The sequence below is a fragment of the Orcinus orca genome, chromosome 19, assembly GCF_937001465.1.
Source record: "Orcinus orca chromosome 19, mOrcOrc1.1, whole genome shotgun sequence".
Classification (NCBI taxonomy): domain Eukaryota; kingdom Metazoa; phylum Chordata; class Mammalia; order Artiodactyla; family Delphinidae; genus Orcinus; species Orcinus orca.
The window spans coordinates 4,409,794-4,435,344 of record NC_064577.1 but is presented as its reverse complement, the minus strand read 5'-3'; positions in this window follow the sequence as shown (position 1 = coordinate 4,435,344).

The following is a 25,551-nucleotide window of genomic DNA, read 5'->3' as shown; positions in this document are numbered from 1 at the left end:
GTTTTTATCCCTGGCTACCCACTAGAATCACCAGGAGGGAGGGGCTTAAAAACTCTGATGTCAAGACCAATTCAATCAGAATCTATGGGTAGAGCCCTGGCATTGATATGTTTTAAAAGCTCCCGAGTGGGACTTCCCTGGCTATGCAGTGGTTAAGATTCTGCGCTTCCAGTGCAGGGGGCACAGGTTCGAACTCTGGTCGGAGAACTAAGATCCCCCATGCCACACAGTGCGGCAAAAATAAAAGGTAATACGAATAAATATTATGTCAATTTTAAAAAAAAAAAAGCTCCCAAGTGACTTTTTTCCCTAACTTCATATTTTTGTCAGCATTTTCCAAATAAGACAATACATTTTAAACAGGGCACAAACAGAGGCAGATTGAAGAACATTCAGAATTTTTAAACAGCTTTGTAAATATTCAAAGGTGGGATTCTTATCCTTTTAGTGCTGTATTTTTAACAGCAAACTGCTTTCAGTATAAAATACTGTGCTAAAAAAAGTACTGTACTAGATATAACTCAAAAATAAATTTTATGAATATGCAGGTAGATATTTTTAAGATTAGAATTTATATAATGTTAAAACACTTGCACTTGATTTAGTCTATTGTCTTATTTATGAGGTTACAAGAATCCTGAGATAATTTAAGACCGAAAAGAAAAAAGAATTTGACAGTGAAAATGATATTTTATCCTGAGACCACAGGCAAAAAATAAAACCATGATCTTCTTCCTAAAAAATTCCTATCCTTTGTGTAATTGAGGTCAACCACCTCACTTCAAAATACTATAATTCACTCCATTCTTCTTTTCAGCAATAAATAGAAATATCAGAACAAATAAAATTTCCTGAAAATCTAACCGTTTAAAATTATGCCAAAGATTGTTTTTTAATACTTACATAACTCTTCTATATAATATAAATATACATTTATGTATTATATATAATTTTTTTTGAAGAGATTATCAGTGAAGTTTATCTCTACCTTATAATCTATTTTATATTATCAACATTCTGTTCAATTCAAAATAATAATTCAGTACAATTTTGGTGATTCTGTTTTCACAAGTGCCAGTCAAAATAGGTGCAAAGTCAAAAGAATTGTTTCTACTGAAAGAATTCAACATGTAAATTTGGTCTCCTGAGAATCAGGCAGGGTTCGTAAAATCTACTTCAGTGTGATTACCTCCTTAGGAGATTTACCTTAAAGCATTCTGAAGGTACTTACAAGCACTATAAGTAAAGCACCATGCCACCTGCCATGTCAAAATGGGCCCACCAACAGGAGATGTCACACTGGTGTGCTGGGGCCAGCTGCACTGCCCACTTAGTGCCAATGGTTGAATATTCAGGAACTTCGCGAGCAGGCTGTTCAATCATTGGTAGCTTGAAATCATCCATAGTGAGAGTACTTCACCATGAAAATCAGGGCAGCCCCAAGAGCCAGTTTACCAGCACCCGCTGTCTAGGACAGTGTTCGTGATTTTTACCCAGGACTATCATATTTTGAAAAGCTGTCCCCCCAACCCCCAGTGCTTTGCCTGGGTACACACCCAGCTATGACTTTATGGCCATGACACTGAGCCTGCTGCAGGACCACGCGGCAGAGGCGCAAGCATCCCTCTCCTCCCACAGCTGTGCTGTGCCAACTCCCCCTAGTCCTAGAATGACACCCTGTGGGTCCATTAGGAGCACTTCCTCGACAACACGTACGCCTGTTTACTTTGAGCCTGGTTATGTAACGTATTTATACATGTTAACTTATTTTTCCTCACCGTGAGTGAACAGAAGATATATAAAGTACTTATCGTCAGGCGTAGTATCAGGTAGGGAAAAGAAACATGAACAGAGAAACTGCCTTATAAGAAAGTCTTTAAATGCCATCGATAAGGCTCACAGATGCAGAAAGAGTCCCATATTTCCAGTTGTATAATGACAAAAGTCTGTGTTCCATTGGTAATTATTGTTCCCAGTAAGAGCATTATTCTGCCTGAGATCCTTATTTGAATGGTGTCTCCAGTGAATAACTTTGTGATCTTGCCAAGTTACCTGGCTACTCAAGTTTCCTCCACTGCTGTGCTGCAGACTGGGTCGATAATGAAATAGAGCTGTGGTTCTCAAACCTGAGAGCACATACAATCACCTGGGGCAACACAGATTGCTGGGCCCTACCCACAGAGGCTCTGAGGCAGTAGGTATAGACGAGGCCTGAGAATTGGCATTCCTAACAAGTTCCCAGGGGATGCTGCTGGCCAGGATAACACTCTGAGAACCATTGAAACAAAGCAGAGAAATAATAACAGTTGCATAATTCTTTGTCTCCCCTGTTCCCTTGACTGATAAGTTAAGGAAAGGGGAAATAGCATTTATTGAGTATCTACAATTATGCAAGTCATCTCATTTTATTTAATACTCACAACACCCTCAAAGTAATTATTATTATTAGTTTATGGATAAGGAAACTGAAGCTCAGAAAAGTTAAATGACTTGCGCAGAGCTTTAAAATGAGGACCTGGTGAACCTGGGATTCAAATACGTTTGTCCAACTCCAAAATCTATATTCTATTTGTTGCACCTTGCTGCCTACCCACAGTGTTTGGCCATGGCAATTGCACTAGCTTAGGGGTTTAATTTTATTCTACTTCCTCCTACATGGTAGTTTGTCTTCTACTTCGTCTTATTGTCTTTTTTCTAGGTATTCTGATGTACAGCCAGAGTCCAGTCCACTAGTCTAGAACAAATTATTTGGCTTTTTCAGCCTCTTTTTTTCTCATCTATAAAATGGGGAATCATATTACCCACCTTAGAGCATCGCAGTGGAATTAAAAGTCTGCATAAACCACTTGGCAGACGTTAGGTGCACACCTCTTGACGGCTGTTGTAATCACTCAATGACCTCTCGCTTCCCTTGCTTGCCATCGTCACTCATTTCAGAACGAATCAGATGATGTGTTCTTCTCCTTCTCCTCTTGCGTTAGCCACATTAACTGAGACTTATTCTGACCATTTGTTTGAATTGTCTTCTCGGTACGTCTCCTGTTGGCACCTATTGAATATATATTGCAGAGTGTTGTGAATGTTAAATGAGATAACATGTAAGAGGCATAGCAATCAGCCAGTCAACAAGCAAACGTTTATTGAGCATCTACTCTGTGCCAGTCATGGGGTATAACAGTGAAGCAGAGTCCCTGCCCTCAAGGAACTTGCATGATCATTTTCATTGCTTCTTTTTGGAGGTGGCAAGGATTAAATCTCTGATACTTTTGTAGTACTACTGCTGCTGCCTTTTCAATACTGCTTTGCTTTGCTTCCGAGTTAGTTGATTGGTTGGTTGGTTTTCAGTATGTTCTAGGAGCCAATGAATTGGCTGGGAACTTGGAATCCTACTTTTGAACTCCCAGCAGCTCCCTGTCTGTTTTCACACAAATGGACTTGCCAATATCAATAAGATGATGCCTTCTGGTCTCAATATCTACGGTGTTGCAGGTATGGGTGTGACTTGCTGCTGTGACTCCCTAGACAGCAGCAGAAGCTGGAGTTAAGAGCTCACTTTTCCTCCAGCATCTTCCACATCCCAGAACCTGAAGTTCCGTGCTTGGTGCAGTGCCTGAGAACTTCAGTAATTAGTGGTGCACTTGTCAAGGTCACCAATGGCTGTCACGTTGCTAAATCCAATGCTCAGCTCTCAGTCCCCATCTTAGCTGACCCACCAGTGGCATTTGCAGAGTTATCCCTCTCTGCCTTCTCCCTCAAACACTTTCTTCACTTGGCTTCAAGGACACCACACTCTCCCGGTTTGTAGTTTCCTCCTCACCTCTAGGGAGGAATCCACCATCTGACCTCCTCCCACTCTTGACCCGCCTGCCATCTACTCCTTCTCAGCTAAAAGCACCTTCACCCTTCCAGCTACTCAGGCCAGAGCCCTTGCAGTCACACTTTACTCCCCTCTTTCCTTCACACCCCGCATCAAGTCCATTAGCAAATCTTGTTAGCTCGACCTTAAAATATACCCAGAATCTGACCACTTCTCATCACCTCTGCTGCCACCACCCTGGTCCAAGCCACCATCATCTCTTGCCTGGATTATTATTTTTGTTTTTGTTTTTTTTTGCGGTACGTGGGCCTCTCACTGTTGTGGCCTCTCCCGTAGCGGAGCACAGGCTCCAGACGCGCAGGCTCAGCGGCCATGGCTCACGGGCCCAGCCGCTTCACGGCATGTGGGATCTTCCCTGACCGGGGCACGAACCCGCGTCCCCTGCATCGGCAGGTGGACTCTCAACCACTGTGCCACCAGGAAAGCCGGCCTGGATTATTTTAATAGCCTCCTAACTGGTCTCCCCACCTCGATCCCTGTCCCCCGCCCCCCTGCCCCTAGTAAATTGTTCTTGACCACAATGGCCAGGCTCATTCTTCTCAAGTGTAAGTCAGATCATGCCGCTCCTCCACTCACAGCCCTCCAGTGGCTGACTGTGTGTCTCAGAGAAAAGCTGATGTTCTTAAAATGGCCCAAAAGCCCTGTGACCTCTCACAGCATCTCTTAGTACCGGTACTAGACAGTCCTCTCCCTGCCCCTCTTCTGGCCTCCTTGCTCTTTCCTACCATCGCCAGGCCCACCCCGCACAGGGCCTTTGCACTTGCTCTTCCTTCTGCTCTTCCATGGTCCTCTACCCTCCCCGCCTACCTCCTCCCCCTTGCCCCAGATGGCGGCACGATTTCCCCACTCGCCTCCTTCAATTTCTTGTTCGCCTGTCTCCTGCTCAGTGGAAGCTCCCCTGACCACCGTATTTAAAACTGCAGCCTTCCACACTCCCCAGCCTCTTCCTGCTTTGTGTTCTTCCACGGACCTACCATCTCCTAATAGAGTATGTGGTTCCTTCTTTGTTTCATTTTCACCTGCATCCTCCGCTCTGATATAAGCAGTAGGAGGGCAGGGGGTTTATGTGTTTTGCCCACCATTCATCCCAAGCACCCAGCACAGTGCCTGGCACACAGTTAACCCTTAACAAATATTTGTCAAATGCATGACTGCCTGACATTTAACAAGTTCTTACTATGTACCAGACCCTGTGCTAACTGCCTTCCTGGAGTCTATAATTTCATCCTCTAGCAACACTGAGAGGTAGACACTATTATTATTTTATAGATTAGGAAATGAAAATTCAGGCTAAGTTGCCTGAGGTGACACGGTTAGAAAGTGATGGAGGTAGGGTTTGAACCTACCTAGCTAGCCTCCAGAGCCTGGGTGCCTGACCTCTTTGCTGCAGTGTATTTAAGCCTCAGTGTGGAGCCTCTGCCTCCAGGGGGCCTTCCTGACCCCCAGCGCAGGCTGGGCCTGATGACTGGCCCACACCCTTGGTACTCACACAGCACCAGTCAGAGCTTTTCTAGGAGTCGGTCTGTACGTCTGCCTCTCCCTGTAGCTTGTGCGTTCTGCTAGGACAGTGCCTTATTCATGTTTATCTTCCCAGCCTGGCATGGCACATGGTGGGTACCCAGTGAACATGAGTGTAGGAGGTCGGAGCTGCTGTGTCTTCCAGGCTCCACGGATTGATGGCTGCTGGTGCTGAGCAAGGAGCCCCATGACCATGATACGCGTCTGACTTGCACAGGGTGGGGAGATGGGTCACATGCATGCAGTCTGCCTTCCTCCAAGCACAGAATAGACACTCAGTAACTTTTCGTTGGCTTGAGGACAGAATTACTTCCTTATGGAATTGAGTTGAGCCCTTCAGGCCACACGGGGTGGGTGGTGGGGTCGGGATTTTTTAATGTCTCAGGAAGAAGCATTTGGAAGAGATGCATTTGGGCAAAGCTTGTTTTGCCAAGGTGCTCATGGAAGAGACTGCTATGATATCTTGCTCTTCCTGGTTTAACCGAACAGAAACGCACTCTATCTTGATTGACACACTTTTGTGTCCTTTTTAAAAATTATATTGAAAGAGTGCTTTTGCCTTCAGTGGCTAAGGATGCTATAGCGCGTATGGGCTTAGTATAGCAAGGTTGCTTGCCGTTTGCGTACAGACAGCTGTGTAAGAACTTGGACTAAGTCGAGGACGTTCCTTGGCTATTAGTACTTTTGTTACCTCTCAGACATACATGTAACTTCTTGTAATTTGGCCTTTTATGTTAAAGGTGGAGCACCTACACTTAGGAATGGGATGGATAGATAAGATTCCAGTTAACTGAGGGCACTAATTAATGAATTGTAGTTGATTGATTTTGTAAATAATGGAACCCTAAGGCAACTTTGCGTCCCGTGTTTACTCATCCTATAAATGAGAAACAGTCACACCTCACTGTAACCTGAGCTCAGTCCAAATATTGTAACTGTTCTGCTACTTTACTAGTTGACAATTGTTCTAATAAGTGGACCTCTTTTAGTTCCCAGGGCTTAGGAAACTTCTGTTCTATGGAGAATGTTGCAGGGCTGCTATTTGTTGTAGCAAGGTTTGGCTCAAAGATAAGAACATGGATGAGTGTAGCTGTGTGAAGTGCTGGCGGAGAGGAGAAAAAGTTGTTTTGAGTCACTGCACCTGCCTGTCTCCCTGGGCTGTGATGCAAAACACAATCCTTTCAAACAAAAGAATGTAGGAAGTGACAGTCATTCAGCCTCACCAATGAATTCAAATAGGCTCCAAGAAAACAGATTCAAATCAGTAACTCTAACCCCACCCAGAGCCAATTCTTTGCGAACAATAGCTGTAACCAACGCCTCACTGAGCATTAGGTGATCAACTATTTTAAGTCGCATGGGTGCTTAACCCCAAAGTCAGGTTTAGTTAGTTAATTAATTTTATTCTGCCTTTTTATAAAGAAAGGACATGAGGGGTTTTATAATTTTAAATACAGTGAAAATGGAGAATTTTAAAAGGGACTGGAAGCTGGTTATGGCAAAGTAGGAAATATTCTCAGTAATGTGGATAAAATAGTTTGAGCATGAAAGTTAACCCTGAGCTTCCCAGCCCCCAAGGCAAAAACAGAAATGGTGGGCCATGTGAGTTTCATCGTCATTATCTGAAGGAGATGGAGAAGGAAAACAGCTGAGCAGCTGCATTTAGTTTTGTTTGAAGAAGCAAGCATTCACCTGGCATTACATTGTTGTAATGTAATTGTTACATTACATTACATTAAAATTTGTAGATTCTTATGTAAGGCACTCGAGATACTTGCTCAGAGATGTCTTCGGCTGTAGTTTCACAGGAGCAGAAATGGACCCTGTTTTACCATGAAACCATGAAAGCATAAATCGATGATGGTTCTTCCGAGGAGAGCAGTCATCTCATACTTAAGCTCCACATCTATGCCTAATTCTGTGTCACATTTATTTTTAACTTTGGTGCAGGGATGCGAGGTGGTTGCTCATAAAGAATTGACTTCCAGAAAGATGGATTCTAGAGACACAGCCAACACAGATAATACAAACAAGTCAGCTTGAACAAACCACCAGAAAACCCTCACGTCTTCTTTTTCCACTGGTTGCTCTATACTGTATTTACCCCTGTGTGATGCTGTCAAGAGAGAGAATGAAATAACCAGGAGAGTCTTCGGGCGAAGGAGACACAACGAAGAGCACTGACATCATGAGCTGAGAGGAGCTTCCGCTGTTGGAAATTCCCAGTGTGCCCATTTTGGCATTTCCACCTAGACTGTGGACTTCCTGGGACAGTGGAAGAAAGCCACCCTGCACTCTGTAGTAAGAGTGTCCCTGCCCAAGGGCAAGTATCCTGGTCATCAGCTTTCCCAAACTGGCCCAGTTCCAATGTTTGACTTTATATACAAAGGCAGCTTTTTGGATACACATTTGCAGGAGATTCAATTAGCTTGTTTTCTTGCCTTCTCTCATCTGGTTCTTTGGAACCATCTGCAAATATCTGCATTGCAAGTGTAAGTGATTAGCACCAGAGTGACCCCTATTGCTCCTGTAAGCCAGTTCAGGGCGGTGGTGGTGGGGGGCTTCCAGCTTCTCTGGATCAATGAGCAACGTGCCTCACAAGGCAGTAGGTACAGAGGGGAATGCAGCCATTCCACCTCCTGGTGCCAACCCTCTAAATGAGAAAGTTTCCACTTGGGGACGGCCCAGGGATGGATTCTTTCTGGCTGTGCATCCTCTGGAAGACACAGGTTTCTTCCAGGGTGCCAAGTGAATGGCAGGAGTGATGAGTAACAGTCTTCTCTCTAGCACGGTGAGCTGTTTTATGGGCAACAGAGGGCATGAGCAAGCAGTGGGAAGCAAGGGGCTGGGGCTGTCCCCTTATGGGACGGACATTAAGCCAATGTCAAGTCAAAGGACAGGAAGAGAGCTTCCCAACTTCCCCAGTTTATTAAACTAGTGCATTATGAGGCACCCAGTTTAGTTCTGAGCATGGCAGCCGTGGGGTTTTCCCTGTCTGGGAGCGACAAGTGATTCAGCTCTTCGGCTAATTCCCTTTCTCGGCTCTTGGCACTAATTCTTGAATTTGCAGTAGAAAAAACACTTCTCAGAAATAGGCATCACTTAGCTGAGCCACTGGCAAGGCAGCCAGACATCCATGAAGAAATCCTCTAGGCTCCCCAAGAGATCTAGAAAGTAACAGTAGTAAAAATAATAATAACAGCCATTGCTTATACAGCACTTACTATATACCAGCTTCTGTTGTAAGCACGTCCCTTACATTTACTCATTTGATGCTCTTAAGAGCCCTGTGAGTTTGGTGATGTTATTATCCTCATTTACAGGTGAGGAACTTTGGAACAGAGAGGTATAGTAACTCATCCAAGGTCACACAGTGGTGAGACGATGTCTGCTGAACACAGGATACTAAGAAAGTGTCATGAGAAAGAGTGGTAATGGTCTGGGTGGTCTGTAGCCAGCCTGGTGAGGCCTGAGGCTCTTGAATCTTCTTTGGATCCAGGAGCCCTCTGAGAATAAGTTGAAAGCATACACCGTCTTCCTAGAAATATGTACATACGCCTTATCATAGAAAAAATTCCAATGTAGCTGCTTTACTTGAGGAATTGCAGCTCAGTGACTGTTTAACAAGGAATAGTATCACTTTTCCTGATATTTGCTGCCAGTGGTGCCGCCCTCTTTTCTGCAGGTAAGCTTCTGTTGATGAGCAACGAGCAGGACTTCTCGGTCTGTCCCCATAACATTAGTCATATGCATTTATAAAACAGTCTTTTGTACACTTTACATATGTACAGTTTTATTTGCCAATTATACCTCAATAAACCGGGGCGGGGTGGGGGGGGAGGAAATGGTCTCATTTAAGTTGTTAAGCCTTAATATTAACAAAGTTATTTAAGTTTTCTGCATTTAAAAACTTCGATCTTGTATTCACTTCCAAACTTCCCTCCTCCTCCCAGGCCCATGAGGCTCCTTTCCGCCTAAGGGGTGTGTGTGTGTGTGTTGGGTGAGGTGTGTCTGCTCTCACTCAACCCCTCCATCCTTCTTGGTTACTCCCTCACTGATCTTTGATTGGGTTCAGGTCAGAGGAGGCACCTGCTAAGGGCCTAGCCGCAAGAGCCTCAATGTCAACATCACTGTCAAGTGGCATATTGAGGGATGTGTGTGTTGGGGGCACTGTCCATACAGAATTTAAATGCAATCATAAAACTGACAAAAGCCAGTCTACGTTTATCCTCACTATGCCCAGAAATACTAAACAACATAAGTGACCAAATACTTCTTCCCGCCTAAGCGGACCAACTCCCTTGGTATGCCATGATGTCAGGCGACTTTGCCAGGCCTTGGCAGTCCCTTGAGACCGGTATCCTCAGGCTGACTCCCAGCCAGAAGCACCTACTGCTCACGCCTCTGTGCCCAGTGCAGCTTGCCTCCTCATCTCCAGCAAACCTGCAGCCTCCCAGCTCATCTTACTCTCCACAGCCCCAACTCTGGCACCTGCAGGTCCTGGTTGCTGGCGGGAACTTGGGGTTGGAGGGAGTATTCTTGCCCTCTCTTGACTATACCACTCCAGTAGCATCAGGGCAGTCCGGTGGCTCTGTGGGCATCAAATAGGCAATGAAGTGTCAATCTCCCCATTGTGCAGATACCAACAGATTTTTATCCACTCTCATCCCTGTTCGAACTAGTCAAAGTTCCACTCTTTCCCCTCCATCCCCAGGGAGAGGAAGGATAGAATAACTTCTTTTCACAAACACCCTCCTCCCCCAAGAAGCATCTCCCCACTCACTCTAAACCATCAGCTTTATATTGACCAGGGTGGTGGAGAGAAGGGGGTGTGTCCTTGGTTCTCCCAAGTGTTACCTCTTGTCAGGCCTGGTGGGAAGGTGGCTTGCTTCCAAGCTGGTAGCTCATGGACTTTGCTACGTGGTATTGGGTTGGCCAAAAAGTTCGCTCGGGTTTTTCTGAAACATCTTATGGAAAAACCCAAATGAACTTTTTGGTCAACACAATATATCCAGTTCCTTTGGTTCTCAGTTCCAGTCACAGTTTTGGGAAATCAGAAACAATTTCTCTCAGCATCTCAGGCCACCATACTGTAGTTGTATAAAATTTCAGGGGATTCTCAGACCAATGCCAAGATGACACAGATGTTAGAATTACCTGGCAAGGATTTTAAAGTAGTCATCGTGAAAATGCTTCAACAAGCAATGAGACAAATAAAAAACTAGAAGACCTCAGCAGAGAAACAGAGGTTATAAAGAAGAATCAAGCAGAATTTTTAGAACTGAAAAATACAGTAAGCAAAATTTTAAAACTCAGTTAATGGGCTTAAGAGAAGAGTAGAGAGGACAGATGAAAGAATTAGTGGACTTGAAGGTAAAAAAATAGAAATTCCCAAATCTGAACAATAAAGAGAAATAGACTGAGAAAAATAGAGCCACAGAGACCTATGAGACTATAACAAAGGAACATTTGTGTCATTGGAGTCCCAGGAAAGGAGAAAGAGACTGAAGCTTAAAATGTGTTTGAAGTAACAATGGATGAAAACTTCCCAAACGTGGCAAAAGACACTGATTCAAGAAGCTGAGAAAATCCCAGACAGGATAATCCTAAAGAAATCCATGCCAAGACACATAATCAAGCTTCTAAAAAATTAAAAATTAAAGAAAAGAAAATCTTGCAAGTATCAAAATAGAAATGATACCTTACCTATAGGAGGAAAACAATTCAAATGATAGTATATTTCTCAACAGAAACTATGGACGCCTGAAGGAAGTGATAGAACATTTTTCAAATGCTGAAAAAAAAGAACTGTCAACCCAGAATTCTGTAACCAGTGTTATAGAAAATATCCTTCAGGACTGATAAACATAAATGAAGACATTTGTAGATGAAGGAAAAACTAAGAGGATTTGTCTCCAGAATTTGTCTACCCTAAGAAATGGCTAATGGAAGTTCTAGAAACAGAAAGGAAATGATTAAGGAAGGAATCTCTGAACATCAGAAAGGAAGAAAGAACAAAGGAAGGAGTAAAACTATGGGTAAATACAATAGCACTTCCTTCTTCTTTTAAGTTTTCTAAATTATATTCGATTGTTGAATCAAAAATCGTTAACACTGTCTGATGTGGTTCTCAATATATATAGAAGAATTATTTAAGACAATTACTTAAATAATTGTAATGGGAGAGGGTATAAATGGGAGAGGGTAAAAGACACAGAAGAGCACAGTATCGTGTCTGTGTTATTCTTTTTTTTTTTTTTTTCCTGGCTCTTAAACATAACGCCGCTATGGATATTTTTGTATATGTCTTTTGGTAGATATTAGCACTCATCTATCTTGCTTGAAGAATTTCTGCTTCCTAGAGCATAAATATGTTTAATTTAGAAGACAGTGCAAAAATGTCCAAAATGCCTGTGCCAATTTACATTCCTAAGCAATATAACAATTTCTGCTTGTTTAATATTCTCGCTAATGTTGAGTATTGTCAGACCTTTTTTATTTTTTTAACATCTTTATTGGGGTATAATTGCTTTACAATGGTGTTAGTTTCTGCTTTATAACAAAGTGAATCAGTTATACATATACATATGTTCCATGTCTGTGTTATTCTTGCCTCAAATGCATGACCTTAATCTAATCCTGAGAAAATATCAGAGAAATCAAAATTGTAGAACATTCTACAAAATAACTGACCAGTACCCTTCAAAAGTGTCAAGGTCACAAAAAACAGAGGAACTGAATCACATTGGAAAAATATAAAGAGATATCACAACCAAATGCAATGTGAGATCCTAAATTGGATTTCTAAAATATTTCTTTCTTTAAAAAAATTCTGTTAAAATGATAACAGCAGAGTACATAAAGTACTCTAATCTTAAATATATTATGTAATGATTCTTTATATTTGGACAAAACTATGTAACCACCACTCAGATCAAGACATATAATATTTCCAAAAGGAAAGATAAAACATAAGATTCATTTGTGTCCTTTCCCTTTCTATCCCCTCCCACAGAGGCAACCACTATTCTGACTTCTATCATCAACAATTAGTTTTGCCTGTTCTCGAACTTCATATAAATGGAATCTGTTTATGGGCATTTGGCTTGTTTCTAGTGTTTGACTACTATGAATAAAGCTCCTATAAACATTTTTGTATTGTGTATTTTTGTTCACACTTGAACTTATTTCTTTGGGTTAATATATAGGAATAGAAGTTCTGGGCCGTATTTTTAGCTTTATAGATACTGCCAGGCAGTTTCCCAAAGTTGTACCAATTTACATTCCCTCCAGCAATGTATGAGACTTTGTCGTTCCGTGTCCTTGCTAACACTCGGTATTCTTAGTCTTTTGTTTTAGCTATTCTTGTGGGTATGACCCTCCTTTTACGTATTTTCACACCATCACCGCAATCCATCTACTGAACTTTTCATTTTCCCAGACTGAAATTCTGTGCCCATTAAACAGTAACTCCTCATTCCTCCCTCCCCCGAGCCTCAGCAACCACCATTCTACTGTCTGTTTCTATGAATTTGACTACTTCTAGGTGCCTCACATAAGTGAACCCATACAGTTTGTCCTTTCGCAGCTGGCTTATTTCACTTAGCATAATGTCTTCAAGGTTCATCCATGTTGTAGCATGTGTCAGAATTCGTTTCAAAGGCTGAATAATATTCCCTTGTAAGTACATACTACATTTGTTTATCCATCTGTCAATGGATAATTGTGAATAACGCTGCTATGAACATGGGTGTACAATATCTGTTTGAGACCCTGCTTTCAATTCTTTTGGGTATATACCCAGAAGTAGAATTGCTAGATCGCATGGTAATTCTATGTTTAACTTTTTGAGGAACTGCCATGCTTTTATCCACAGTGGCTGCGCCTTTTTACATTCCCACCAGCAATATACAAGGATTGTGATTTTTCCACATCTTCACCAACCCTTGTTATTATCTGTTTGTTTTATTCTATTTTATTTTTTAATAACAGCCATCATCCTAATGGGTGTGAAGTGGTATTTCACTGTGGTTTTGATTTGCATTTCTCTAATAATTAGTGATATTGCTCATCTTTTCACGTTCTTATTGGCCACTGTAAATCTTCTTTGGAGAAATGTATATTCAAGTCGTTTGCCCATTTTTAAATTGTGTTGTGCTGTTAAGCTATGGAAGATATATTAGTCCCTTATCATCAGTCAGAAAAGATTAGAAATGCAGGTAACCACATAACACACACACAGTCAGATGGTCTCCAACTTATGATGGTTTGACTTAATTTTTCGACTTGCGATGGTGTGAAAGCGATACACATTCAGTAGAAACTATACCTCGAATTTTGAATTTTGATCTTTTCCAGGATAGCAATATGTAGGACAATACTTTCTCGTGACGCTGGCAGCAGCAGCAACAAGCCACAGGTCCCGGTCAGCCACGCGATCACGGAGGCAAACAACCGATAACACTTACAACCACTCTGTACCCAGACAACCACACTGTTTGCTTTCAGTACAGCATTCAATCAATAACATGAGATAGTCAACATTTTATTATAAAATAAGCTTTGTGTTAGATGATTTTGCCTGATGGTAGGTTAAAGTAAGTGTTCTGGACACATTTAAGGTGGGCTAAGCTATGATGTTCAGTAGGTTAGGTGTGTTAAATGCATTTTCAACTTGTGATATTTTCAAATTACAGTTGGTTTATCAGGATGTAACCCCTTGTAAGTCGAGGAAGATCTATCTATCTATCTATATATTTATATATTCCATAAGGATCAGAAATAGCATTTGCTGCAATTATTTTCTCCCATTCCATGAATTTCCTTTCACTCTGTTGATAGTGTCCTTTGACGCACAAAAGTTTTAACCTTTGATGAATTCCAGTTTATCTACTTTTTCTTTTGTTGCTTGTGCTTTTGCTGTCATATCCAAGAATTCATTGCCAAATGCAATGTCATGAAGCTTTCCCTCTATGTTTTCACCTAAGAATCTTGTAAATTTAGCTCTTACATTTAGGTATTTGATCCATTTAGAGTTATTTTTTAAATGAGGTATAAGATAAGGACCCAACTTCATTCTTTTGCATGGGGATATCCAGTTTTACCAACACCATTTGATGAAGAGACTGTCCTTTAACCATTGAATGGTCTTGGCATCCTTGTTGAAAATCATTTGACCATATATGCCTCCGTGGGCTGTCTTGAAACTTCATACCCCCGGTCCAGTTTCCACACAATAGATCTTAAAATATTGTAGACGGCTATTGTCTACAAGGACCAGAAGGGTCCTTAGATGCATCAACCATCTTTTGATAAAATTCTTCCATTTCACCCACAGTGCCTAAGTGGTGTTTTTTAGGTTGAATTGATGAATTCATTAATGAATAAATATGACATGGTACCAACTTTCCTAATGATCTTGGTCATCCTTCTTTGGACGTGCCCCAGTGTCCCAATGTCCTTAAAAATGTGGTTTCCTGAACGGAACACAAGGTTTAATATGAGGATGAGCCATCTGTAGGCCAAAGGTTGTCACCTCCTATTTTCAGGACATTCTGCTTCTCTTCATGAAGCTAAGAGTTGTGTTAGTATTTTTGGCAGATGTGTCTGTCCACTGTTGACTCATACGGGGCTTATGATCTGCAAAAACACCCAACGATATATTAAAAGAATGGTTATTGCTATTTTCCCCACTTGATTATAAAAGAGCAGGACTTTGGGGAAACGTAGAAAGGTAAAAAGAAAAAAAAGAAATCAATCATTAACATGTTTATCGTTCATTCTACCTTCTTATCTATTTGTGTGTGTTTAACTTTTTTTAAAAAATTCAGATCATATATTTTATGTCATTACATATTCTTCAAAACCTCACTTTATAAGAAAGCCATAAAAGACCATAATGACTATATAAAATTCCTTCATTTAGTGTGTATTTACCTTAATATTCTATTATATGATTTATGAACCATTTCTCTATTGTTGGACATTTCAGTTGTTTTCACTATCTGTTATAAATAATGCCATGGTGAACATCTTGGTACATAACTCTTCTTTAATCTCTCTGGATATAAATTGGACTTCACGATTTATCCACCAGATTTTACTGTCTCCCAGCCTTCAACTCATTTTTGGCTGGTTTTACTTGATTTTTTCATGTTTGTCAAAATCTCTATGAACCTCAATTTTCTCTCTTAATATATTAGACATTCTTCTCAGGTTTGAGTCAATATAAGCAGGTGTTAGATCTTCACTTGAGTCTTCACTAAAAATATTGAAGAGGGCAAGGCCATACACAGAGTTGTGTAGCTTCGCATTAGAGAGAACTTTCCCTCTGTTGACATTAACCACTTAAGGGGAAGGGGAGCTACATTTTATTATTATTACATTTTGTCATTTTTAGAAACTGACATTAGGAGAGGTTATATCTCTTAGCAGCATTATTTACAATAGCCAAAATATGGAGGCAACTTAAATGTCCATCAACATGTGAACAGATAAAGAGGATGTGGCATATGTATATGCAATGGAATACTACTCAGCTATAAAAAAATAATGAAATTTTGCTATTTGCAACAACATGGATGGACTTGGAGGGTATTATGCTTAGTGAAATAAGTCAGATAGAGAGAGACAAATACTATATGTTATCACTTATATGTGGAATCTAAAAAATAAAACAAACTAATGAACATAAAAAAGAAACAGACTCAGATATAGAGAGCAAACTAGTGGTTATCAGTGGGGAGAGGGAAAGGGAGAGCGCAAGATAGGGGTAGGGGATTAAGAGATACAAACTACTATGTATAAAATAAATAAACTACAAGGATAAGTTTTGCAGCACAGGGAATATAGCCAATATTTAACAATAATTATAAACTTTAAAGTATAATCTTTAAAAATTGTCAATTGCTATGTTGTACACCTGAAACTAATATAATATTATAAATCAACTATACCTCAATAAAAAACACATCAAAAAACAAACAACAAAATTAAGTCAATAAGAATTTGGAATAAAAATGGGAATTATATGCAAAAGAGAGAGAGAGAGAGAGGTTATAGCACACAAACTCAAGTCTGACTGGAGTCAAAGCCCACTTTAGTCATATGCCACATTTAGCTTTATAATTAGTCTTAATAAGGTGATATCTGGTAATATTAGTCTTTAATTTTTCTTTTCTTCCTCATGATTATCTTGGCCAGAGGTCAGCAAACTATGGCCCCCAGGGCAAATTTAGCCTGCTGCCTGTTTTGTAAATAAAAGTTTATTGGAACCCAGCCATGCCCATTTGTCTATATATTGTCTTTGCTTACTCTACGTAGAAATGAAAAGTTGTGACAAAGACCGAATGACCTGTAAGTCTAAAATATGTACTATCTGGCCCTTTACAGAAAAAGTTTTCCAACCCCTACTCCTGGCTATTCTAGGTCCTTTGCATATCTATATTTTAAAAATCCTGCTGGGATTTTGACTGAGATTGCACCGACTCTTTAGGTCAGTATCATCTTGCAATACTGGGTTTGCCAATACATGAATATTATGGCTCTCTCCAGTTATTTATGTCTTCTTTAATTCCTCTCAGCAATGTTTTAGGTTTTAGTGTAGTTCTTGTGCATCTTTTAATAGATTTATCCCTAGTTATCTGATGTTTTTTGATACCATTATAAATGGCATTTTTAAACTTTTTATTTTAAAATAATTTCAGACCTAAAGAAATGTTGAAAAATTACTACAAATAATTCTATATACCCTTCACCCAGATTCCCTAAATGCTAACATTTTGCTACATTTGCTTTACTATTCCCTCTCCTCTTTCTCTCTCACACACACTGACACACACAGAGACACATTATTGGTAGATGGTAATTTTAAAATCTTATTTTTCAATGTTGCTAATATGTAGAAATAAAACTGATTTTTTTTTTTTTTTTCGGTACACGGGCCTCTCACTGTTGTGGCCTTTCCCGTTGCGGAGCACAGGTTCCGGACGCGCAGGCTCAGCGGCCATGGCTCACGGGCCTAGCCGCTCTGCGGCATGTGGGATCTTCCCGGACCGGGGCACGAACCCGTGTCCCTTGCATCGGCAGGCGGAGTCTCAACCACTGTGCCACCAGGGAAGTCCCAAAACTGATGTTTTATACTGATCTTAGCTAGTGACTTTGCTAAATTCACTTGTTAATTTTCGTAATGAATTTTTTGACTTCTCTACGTATAAAGATATGCCATCTGTGAAAAATGACAGTTTTATGGCTTCCTTTCTAATCTTATTTCTTTTTCTTGAATTATTGCATTGGCTAGGACCTCTGGTAAAGAGTTGAATATAAGTGGTGATAGTCAACATCTCTGTCTTGTTCTCAAACTCAGGAGAAAAGTGTTCAATATTCTACCACTAAATTGGATGTTAGCAATAAGTATTTTGTTGCTATTATGGTAAAGGATATCAGCAAAATACCTACAAAACCCAAATGCCCATCAAATAAATTTACATAGTGATGAAAAAGAACAAATTACTGCTACATTTAACAATACAGTGAATCACATAGATAAAACAATGAGCCAAGAACACCAGAAACAAGAGTATATTCTGTATCATTCCACTTCCATAAAGTTCAAGAACAGGTGAAACTAATCAGAATAGTGGTTCCTGAAGCAGGGGATTGACAAGGAAGGGACATGAAGGATCCTTCTGGGGAGCTGGAAATGTGTTATATCTTGATTTGAGTGGTAGGTACCTAGGTATATATATGTAAAAATTAATTGAGCAGTATACATATAACTAATGCATTTTTAAAAAACATCTATAACTAATGCATTTTTAATAAAAAATTTAAATTTCTGCTTAAATAGAAAATTCAAGATTCTATGTGTTTTGCACAAAACTACATCGTGTTTCCATCAATAGAAGCTTATTGTTATCAGCTGTCCCACACTCCCCCAGCTTATTTATCTATGAAGCCCTTGATAGGGGTTTTATCAAACATCCTTTGGGAGATCCCATCACTCTATGTCTGTGATAGTGCTTCTCAAACATTTTTTTTCTTTGCCCATGCCCTATGCAATGATTATTTATTCCAGTTTTAAAAATAGCTCTACCAGACAAGGGGATTTGGTGGAAATTCCCTCTGGAAACTGTGAGGGGTGCCTGCCCACACAGCTTGAGAATCATTGGTCCCCTGATGGGATAATTTTTTTGAAAAAAATAAAAGGACTTCCTTCCAATGACTTGTTCTTAGTGAATTTGCATTGGTCCCTAGAGATCAAGGCACTAATAGATCATCTATTCAATATCCAGTTTAGAATTTTTCCAGGGTTGGGCATTAAGCTTCCTGGTGGTGAGAATTACCACCTGCTCTAATTACATCATAAACTCTAATAAAACCTTATCTGGATTTTTACTTTCTTTGGCAAATTCCCTTTTTTTGCTTAAGCCAGTTTAAGTTTGTCTATCTGCTGTTTGCAACTCAAAACATTCTAACTGATTAAGAAACTAACCCTGAGATATTACCCACTGAAATTTAAATCTTAAAACAGCCGAATGAAGTAGATGCTACTCTGCCAACTTATAGATGAGGAAGCTGAGGTTCTGAGAGAGCAGATGACCTGTTGAACCAGCGGAGGCAAGATTTGAATTCGGATCCCAGTCTCACCTCAGTGCTCATGTTCTTTCCACAACTCATTATCTCCCTCTTCACCACCATGCCCAAATATGTTCTACACTTTGTGATTTGAAGACATTCTCTTTGATGGAGACTGGCATGAAAACAGATGTTGAATAGTTCTCCTTTCTTCTAATCATGCCAGTTCTTTAATGTAGCATAGCATGTCCAGAGCTATTTTCCATGGAACCCTAATATTTCTCTAGGTGTTAATATGTATGCCATGAAAAACAAAATTGTTTAATGGTCAAATGACTTGGGAAATGCTACTCCATCGTAAGAGTCACGGGTGAAGGGCTTCCCTGGTGGCGCAGTGGTTGAGAGTCCGCCTGCCGATGCAGGGGATGCGGGTTCGTGCCCCGGTCCGGGAAGATCCCACATGCCGCGGAGCGGCTGCGCGTGAGCCATGGCCGCTGAGCCTGCGCGTCCGGAGCCTGTTGGCTCCGCAACGGGAGAGGCCACAACAGTGAGAGGCCCGCGTACCTATTAAACAAACAAACAAAACAAAACAAAACAAAACAAAAAAAGAGTCACGGGTGAATTAGCACTTTAAAGGCTCTGATGAAGCCTGCAGCAAATAACCTGCTTAATTTCACTTAATCAGCATTTCTCAAACTTACTGGTCACAAAACCCTGTGTTGGAGGAACATTTATTAAAATTTTGGTGAGACGTTAAGTGTTCATTGGAACAGAGTTTGGGAAATGCTGATGTAATGGACCAAACCCTAAGCTTGGTATCAGAGAATCCATTGTCTAACCCTTACGAAGTCTATTTATCTAAACTTCAGTGTATCAAATTAAAATAGGCCAATAGTCACATCCTGTCTTGCACAGTACTATTAGAATTCAAATAAGATACAGGAGCCATAATAGCTAACATCTGCTATGTGTTTGTTCTGTGCTTAAACAATAATACCTTAATTCATTTAATTCTCACTATATCCTATATGGTAGGTTCTGTCATTGTACATGGGGGAATTGATGCTCTAGAGGGTCTCACAGTCTCTAAGTGGAAAAACCAGGATATGATCCCAGGTAGCCTGGGCCCAGACCAGTAACCACGGCCCCGTCCTGCCTCTCATCTCTTATGCTCTGACAGTGACCAGGAGGCCCTTTGACAGCTCTTAGTGTATTTTGTAACCTTTTGCCCCTTCTGCACGTCTTGCTTCTGCCTTGGAGTTCATTCTCTGAACTCCTACACTGTACTGGAAAAGCTGCTGGAAATCCCATGTTGGTACACCACGGCGTTTCCACCCAGGGTGTGGGCACGACCTCAAGACAACACATTCTCACCACAGCCTGTGGAAGAAGTGATGGAGGAGGGAGCGGTGAACAGACTTGGCTTGCTGCCTGTGGGCACCACAGTCTGGCCAGCAGGAACCCTCTAGAGCCTGTGCTTGCTTCTTGCTCTGGAAGAGCTCTGAACTCTGAACTGGCTTTTCAAGAACCAATGCCCGTCTATTACCCTGTTCCCTCTGTCCTTCCCTCCCTCTCTTCCTTTCTTAATTTAATTTTTAAAAAATTTTTAATTTTAGACAAAATTTATGCAGGATAAAAAAAACCCAACAGTATCAAAGAATATAGAATAATAATTAAGTCTTACTCCCAACCCTGATTCTCCCTCACACCCAGTTTCCCTTCCCAGAGGCAACCACTGTGCCAGCTTCTTCCCAAAATATGTAATGCATGAAAGTATGGATGTATTGCTCCCCTGTTGTTTTTTCACAAGTCATATGATACTATTACATCTTGCTTTTTTTGCTCTTTGTAACAGCTGCTGAGGACTCAATCAGTTTACTTAATGTAATCTATTTACTGTAGACTTGTCTGGCCACATTGTCTGGCTTATTTGGCCTTGTGCATGGTAGTCAGGTAGGGGTCTACACAGGTGTCTGCATGCTCACCTTCACAGATACCTGCCTGAATGTGGAGGGAGGCAGCTTCAAACCTGGACCTTTTGAAGGACACCAGAGGGTCTGAGGGGAATGACTGACCCCAAGTGCTGGAAGGAGGATGATACCTATTTTCCTGGGTGGTTATCAAATCTGGATGGGACCGAATCTCTGTAGACAGCCTCTTTTCTCATCCTGGAAAGCTGGGCTCAGCACTTTAACACACCTCGGAGGTGGGCACATCACAGCCTAGTAATAAGAACTGGTTTCTTTACAACGCTTAGGTGGAGAGATGGAGAACGGGTGTTCCACTACACGCCATGCAGCCAGCTTCATAATGGTCCCCAACCCCATTTCCGACACTCATCCCCATGTTCCTGCACGATCTCACTCACTTCCTCTTCCACTGCCTCTTCCTCTGAGGCTCTCTTTCTTCCCTTCCTAGAGCAATTTGTCTCTTTCCCTTTACACCTTCACACCCCCTACCTCAGCCTGCACAGCAGAGTTTCTCAAAGTGTGGTCTCCAGATCTTCTCTATCAGATTCACCTGCAGGGTTTGTTGACAATGCCACCCAGGACCTGAAAGAACTAGGAACTGGGGGAGGAAGGGCCAGGAATCGGCATCACTAGCAAGCTCCCAGTTCATTTATAGTTGTCCTAAAGTTTGAGGACTAGATGTGGAAGGTTGCCTTTGGCACCATCCGTTGGATCCAGGTAGTTGGAGCCAGGCTGATGAGATCCAGTGGTACTAAGCATGGTGGCCTGTGGATATAAATGCCACTATCCTGGCATGCTCCCGTCAGCAAGGGGCCATGGTGTAGCCACACTAATACTGAATTCAGTCTCTGGGATGAAGGAGGAAATCCCCCTCAATGTGCTTTGCACATAGTAGACCCTGCTTAGAGGCCAGCATTTTTTCCCTTTTGAAAATTGAAGAGAAGTTATATGTAGTAAAGTGCACAAAATCGAATGCTGCAGATTGATGGGTTTTTGCATAATGACACACCTGTGAACCTCCACCCCCATCAAGAGATAGAGCACAGGCTCCCTCATGCTTCCTTCCTCATACCCTTCTGCCCAGAGGTAGCCACTATATTGACCTCCATCACCAGAGATTACTTTTGCCTGTTTTTGAGCTTTAAACAGAATCATACAGGGTGCACTCTTGTGTTTGGCTTCTTTTACTCAACATTTTGTCTGTGAGATTCATTCATGTTTTTGCGTGTAGTAGTCTTTTTCATTGCTGTGTACTAGGCGTCAGCAAACTGTTTCTATAAAGGGTCAGATAGTAAGCATTTTCAGCTATGCAGACCATACAGTCTCTTTTACAACTACTCAGCTCCACCATTGTGACTCAAATGCAGTCATAGACAACACACACACACACACACCAGGCTCCAGGTTGGCCTGTGGGTCACAGTCTGCCCAGCCTTGCTGTGTGAACTTTCATTATATGAATATATCACAATTTATTTCGTTATTCATTCTCCTGTTATGGGCATTTAGGTTACTTTGGGATACAATGATTAGCACTGCCGTTTGGTGAACATATGCGCTCATTTTGTGGAGTGGAAGGAGTGGAATTGTTAGGTCATAAGACTGGCATCCGTGTAGCTTTGGTGGATATCGCCAAACAGTATTCCAACATTGTTGTACCAATTTGCACTTGGTCGGTAGAGTTTCTTTACATCCTCAGGAACACTTGATATTGTCAGGCTTTTTTAGTTACAGCCATTTCGGTGGGTATGTCGTGGTATCTCCTTGCGGATTTTAATTTACATTTCCGTGGTGACTAATGATGTTGAGCACCTTTTAAAATGGTATTTTTGGCCATGTGAATATTTTTTTTTGTAAAGTAAAAATTTTCTGCTGTTTCTAATAATTGAATTATTTGTCTTTTTCTTGTTGATTTATAGACGTTTGTTATATATTTTGGATACAACTCCTCTGTTATAAGTATGGCAGCTATCTTCTTTTAGTTTATGGCTAGCTTTTTTACTTTCTTAATAATGTCTTTTGATGAACAGAAGTTCTTAATTTTAATGAGGTCCAATTTATCAACTTTTTCCTTTTACAGTTAGTGCTTTTTGTGTTCTGCCTCAGAAATTCTTTGCCTGCCCCAAGGTCATGAAGATATCATCCTGTGTTTTCTTCTAGAAGCTTTATTGTTTTACCTTTTCACCTATAGGCCTGCAATTCATTTTGAATTAATTTTTGTGTTTGATGTGAGGTAGGAGTCAATGTTCATTATATTCCATGTGGAAACCCAACTGTTCCAGTACCAGTTAGTGAAAAGACCATACTTTCCACCCAGAGTAGGAGACTTGCACTTAATCTGGAGATCTGGTCTTTAAAAGGGATCTGGGCACCTGTAGAGTGTTCAGATCAGAGGAGGATCTCTGACCTATGCCTCAGAAGAAAGAGATGAAGGGGCGGGGAGTCTAGATGCTCTGTGCTGGAATAGTATGGAGCCGTCAACTCTAAAATGGACAGGACATACAGGGAAAAAAGGTTAGTCATTTCCACTTGTGAAATTCTGTCTCCATAATGCTTAGAAGGATGTTGCACCAGGCCAAGAGTTTTTTAGGTGTTGCTGGCAAACAGGATTTCCAAGAAATTACCCTCGGAAAAAAGAAGCCGGCTCTGCATTTTTAAATATTTTCATTACTCTTCATATTGCCCAGGCCAAATTTTTGCTTCCAGTGGAGAACAGGCTCTAAACTGTGAAAGACTAAGTAAACCAGTACTGGCAGCAGCAGTAATCAGGGAAAGTCCTGAACATTTTGAGACTGTTTATTTCTGTAAGTGAAAGAGTGTCCCGGGCTGAGTTTCTGCAGACATCAGACTGAGGACTAATATTTTCCAGATGGATGACTACTGTCCAGAGCTTTCCTGGACCACTCCCCAGGGCCTTCTCCCTGGCTACGTGAGCCCCAGCAGCCACTCTGCCATCTGCAAGGGACAAGAAAGCTTCTGTTGTGTACTTCACTCTGACACCCTGAGCCAGGGGCACGAGGGTGCTTGTTATTTCTCACCATTTTCAGAGTGTATAGGATTCGGATCTGGCTGGTGAGCACGGAGCCAGGGAGTGGACATGGGGGTGAGGGCTTTGATCCCTGAGTTGATGCTGGAAGAGTACTTCATTCCCTGACTCATGGTTTATACGTGAGAACCTGGAGTCTGCAGGTGCAGCTGCACCTGGGGATAAGGCACCTTTGGATCAGTAGGCTCCACCAACCCAGGATTGTTCTTGAGCTCCACTCTCCTTGGAAGGTGATAGCGGTGGCAATTAACAAATAACTTATTCTCTGCCATGTTAATCGATGCATTCACCCAACAAATATTTCTCGAGGCAGGCATGATGCTAGGCACTGGGTATATACATCAATGAACAAAACAGGCAAATTCTTGCTCTCATGTGGCCTTCATTCTAGTGGGGAAAAGCAGACAATGAACAAACAAATAAGTAAATTATATAGGATGTGAAGTTAAGTTCTGGGGGAGATGGATAAAGCCGGAAAAGGGGGATCACGAAGGTCAAGGTTGGGGAAGGACTGTAATTTTAAATAGGGGTGGCAGGGTTGGCCTCAATGAAAAGCGACATATGAACAAAGAATTGAAGGAGGGGAGGAAGGGGGTTATGGGGTTATCTGGAGGAAAAGTTGTCTGTGCAAGGCTTTGACTCACCCCCAGATTAGGTAAATTCTAAATCCAAGGCTTCCTCCCTTCCTCCCTTCCTCCCTTCCTCCCTTCCACACACATTAATTGAGTGCCTGCTGTCTTCCAGATACTCTCTCAGCCCCTATAGCTCTCCTCTCACTGAGAAACAAAGGATAGATGTGCTCAGTTGCTGAGAGCTCCCCAGGCCTCTTTAAACAGAACTTGGACATCTTCAGAAATGGCCCCAATATGGCAGGACAGATGGGAATTTAATGACAGATTGTCTCTCTAATATTGGAACCTCATAGAAGCGCCCAGAATGAAATTAAATTTGTAATATGTTCACTCCAACAATTTTTATTTCATTCCAACTAACCCCTATCTTCTGAGGCCTTTGATGGGCATTTTAATTAAATCATGAAGAGCCCTTTGTCTCCTGAGAAGGACGACTAAATCCCCCACCCACCTCCCTCCCACCCTGACTGCTGAGGAATGTGCCTTGTTCCCAGCAGGGTGTTGGGATGGCAGGACCCAGTTGTGGATGCAGTCTCCACCTGGACCCCACTCTCAGGTTCAGAGTAGAGATAGTGGCAGTAACTCGTGGTTGGAGCAGTTGCCGGATCCTGGGTACTTGATTAAACGCTGTTGAAAACAACCTGCCCTCAAACCCTGTGTGTCTATGTGTCTCCCTGCTCTGGCCTATTATAAGCAGTTGTGACCCTCTTCAACTTGACCCTTCAGCTTTATGGCTTCCCTGATATGACTGGCCAGAGCTTTCTGCTGCTCTGCTGTGAATGTTCTTGCCTGGGGTGGGTCCTTCATCCATTCATTCATGCATTTTTTTTCCATTTCGCAGTCATTCATTCATTTCTACCTTCCCGTTCCATAGGCATTTCAACCTTGAGTTCCTGACCTTATCCCACCCCTAGACCAGCTCCTCCTCCTGTT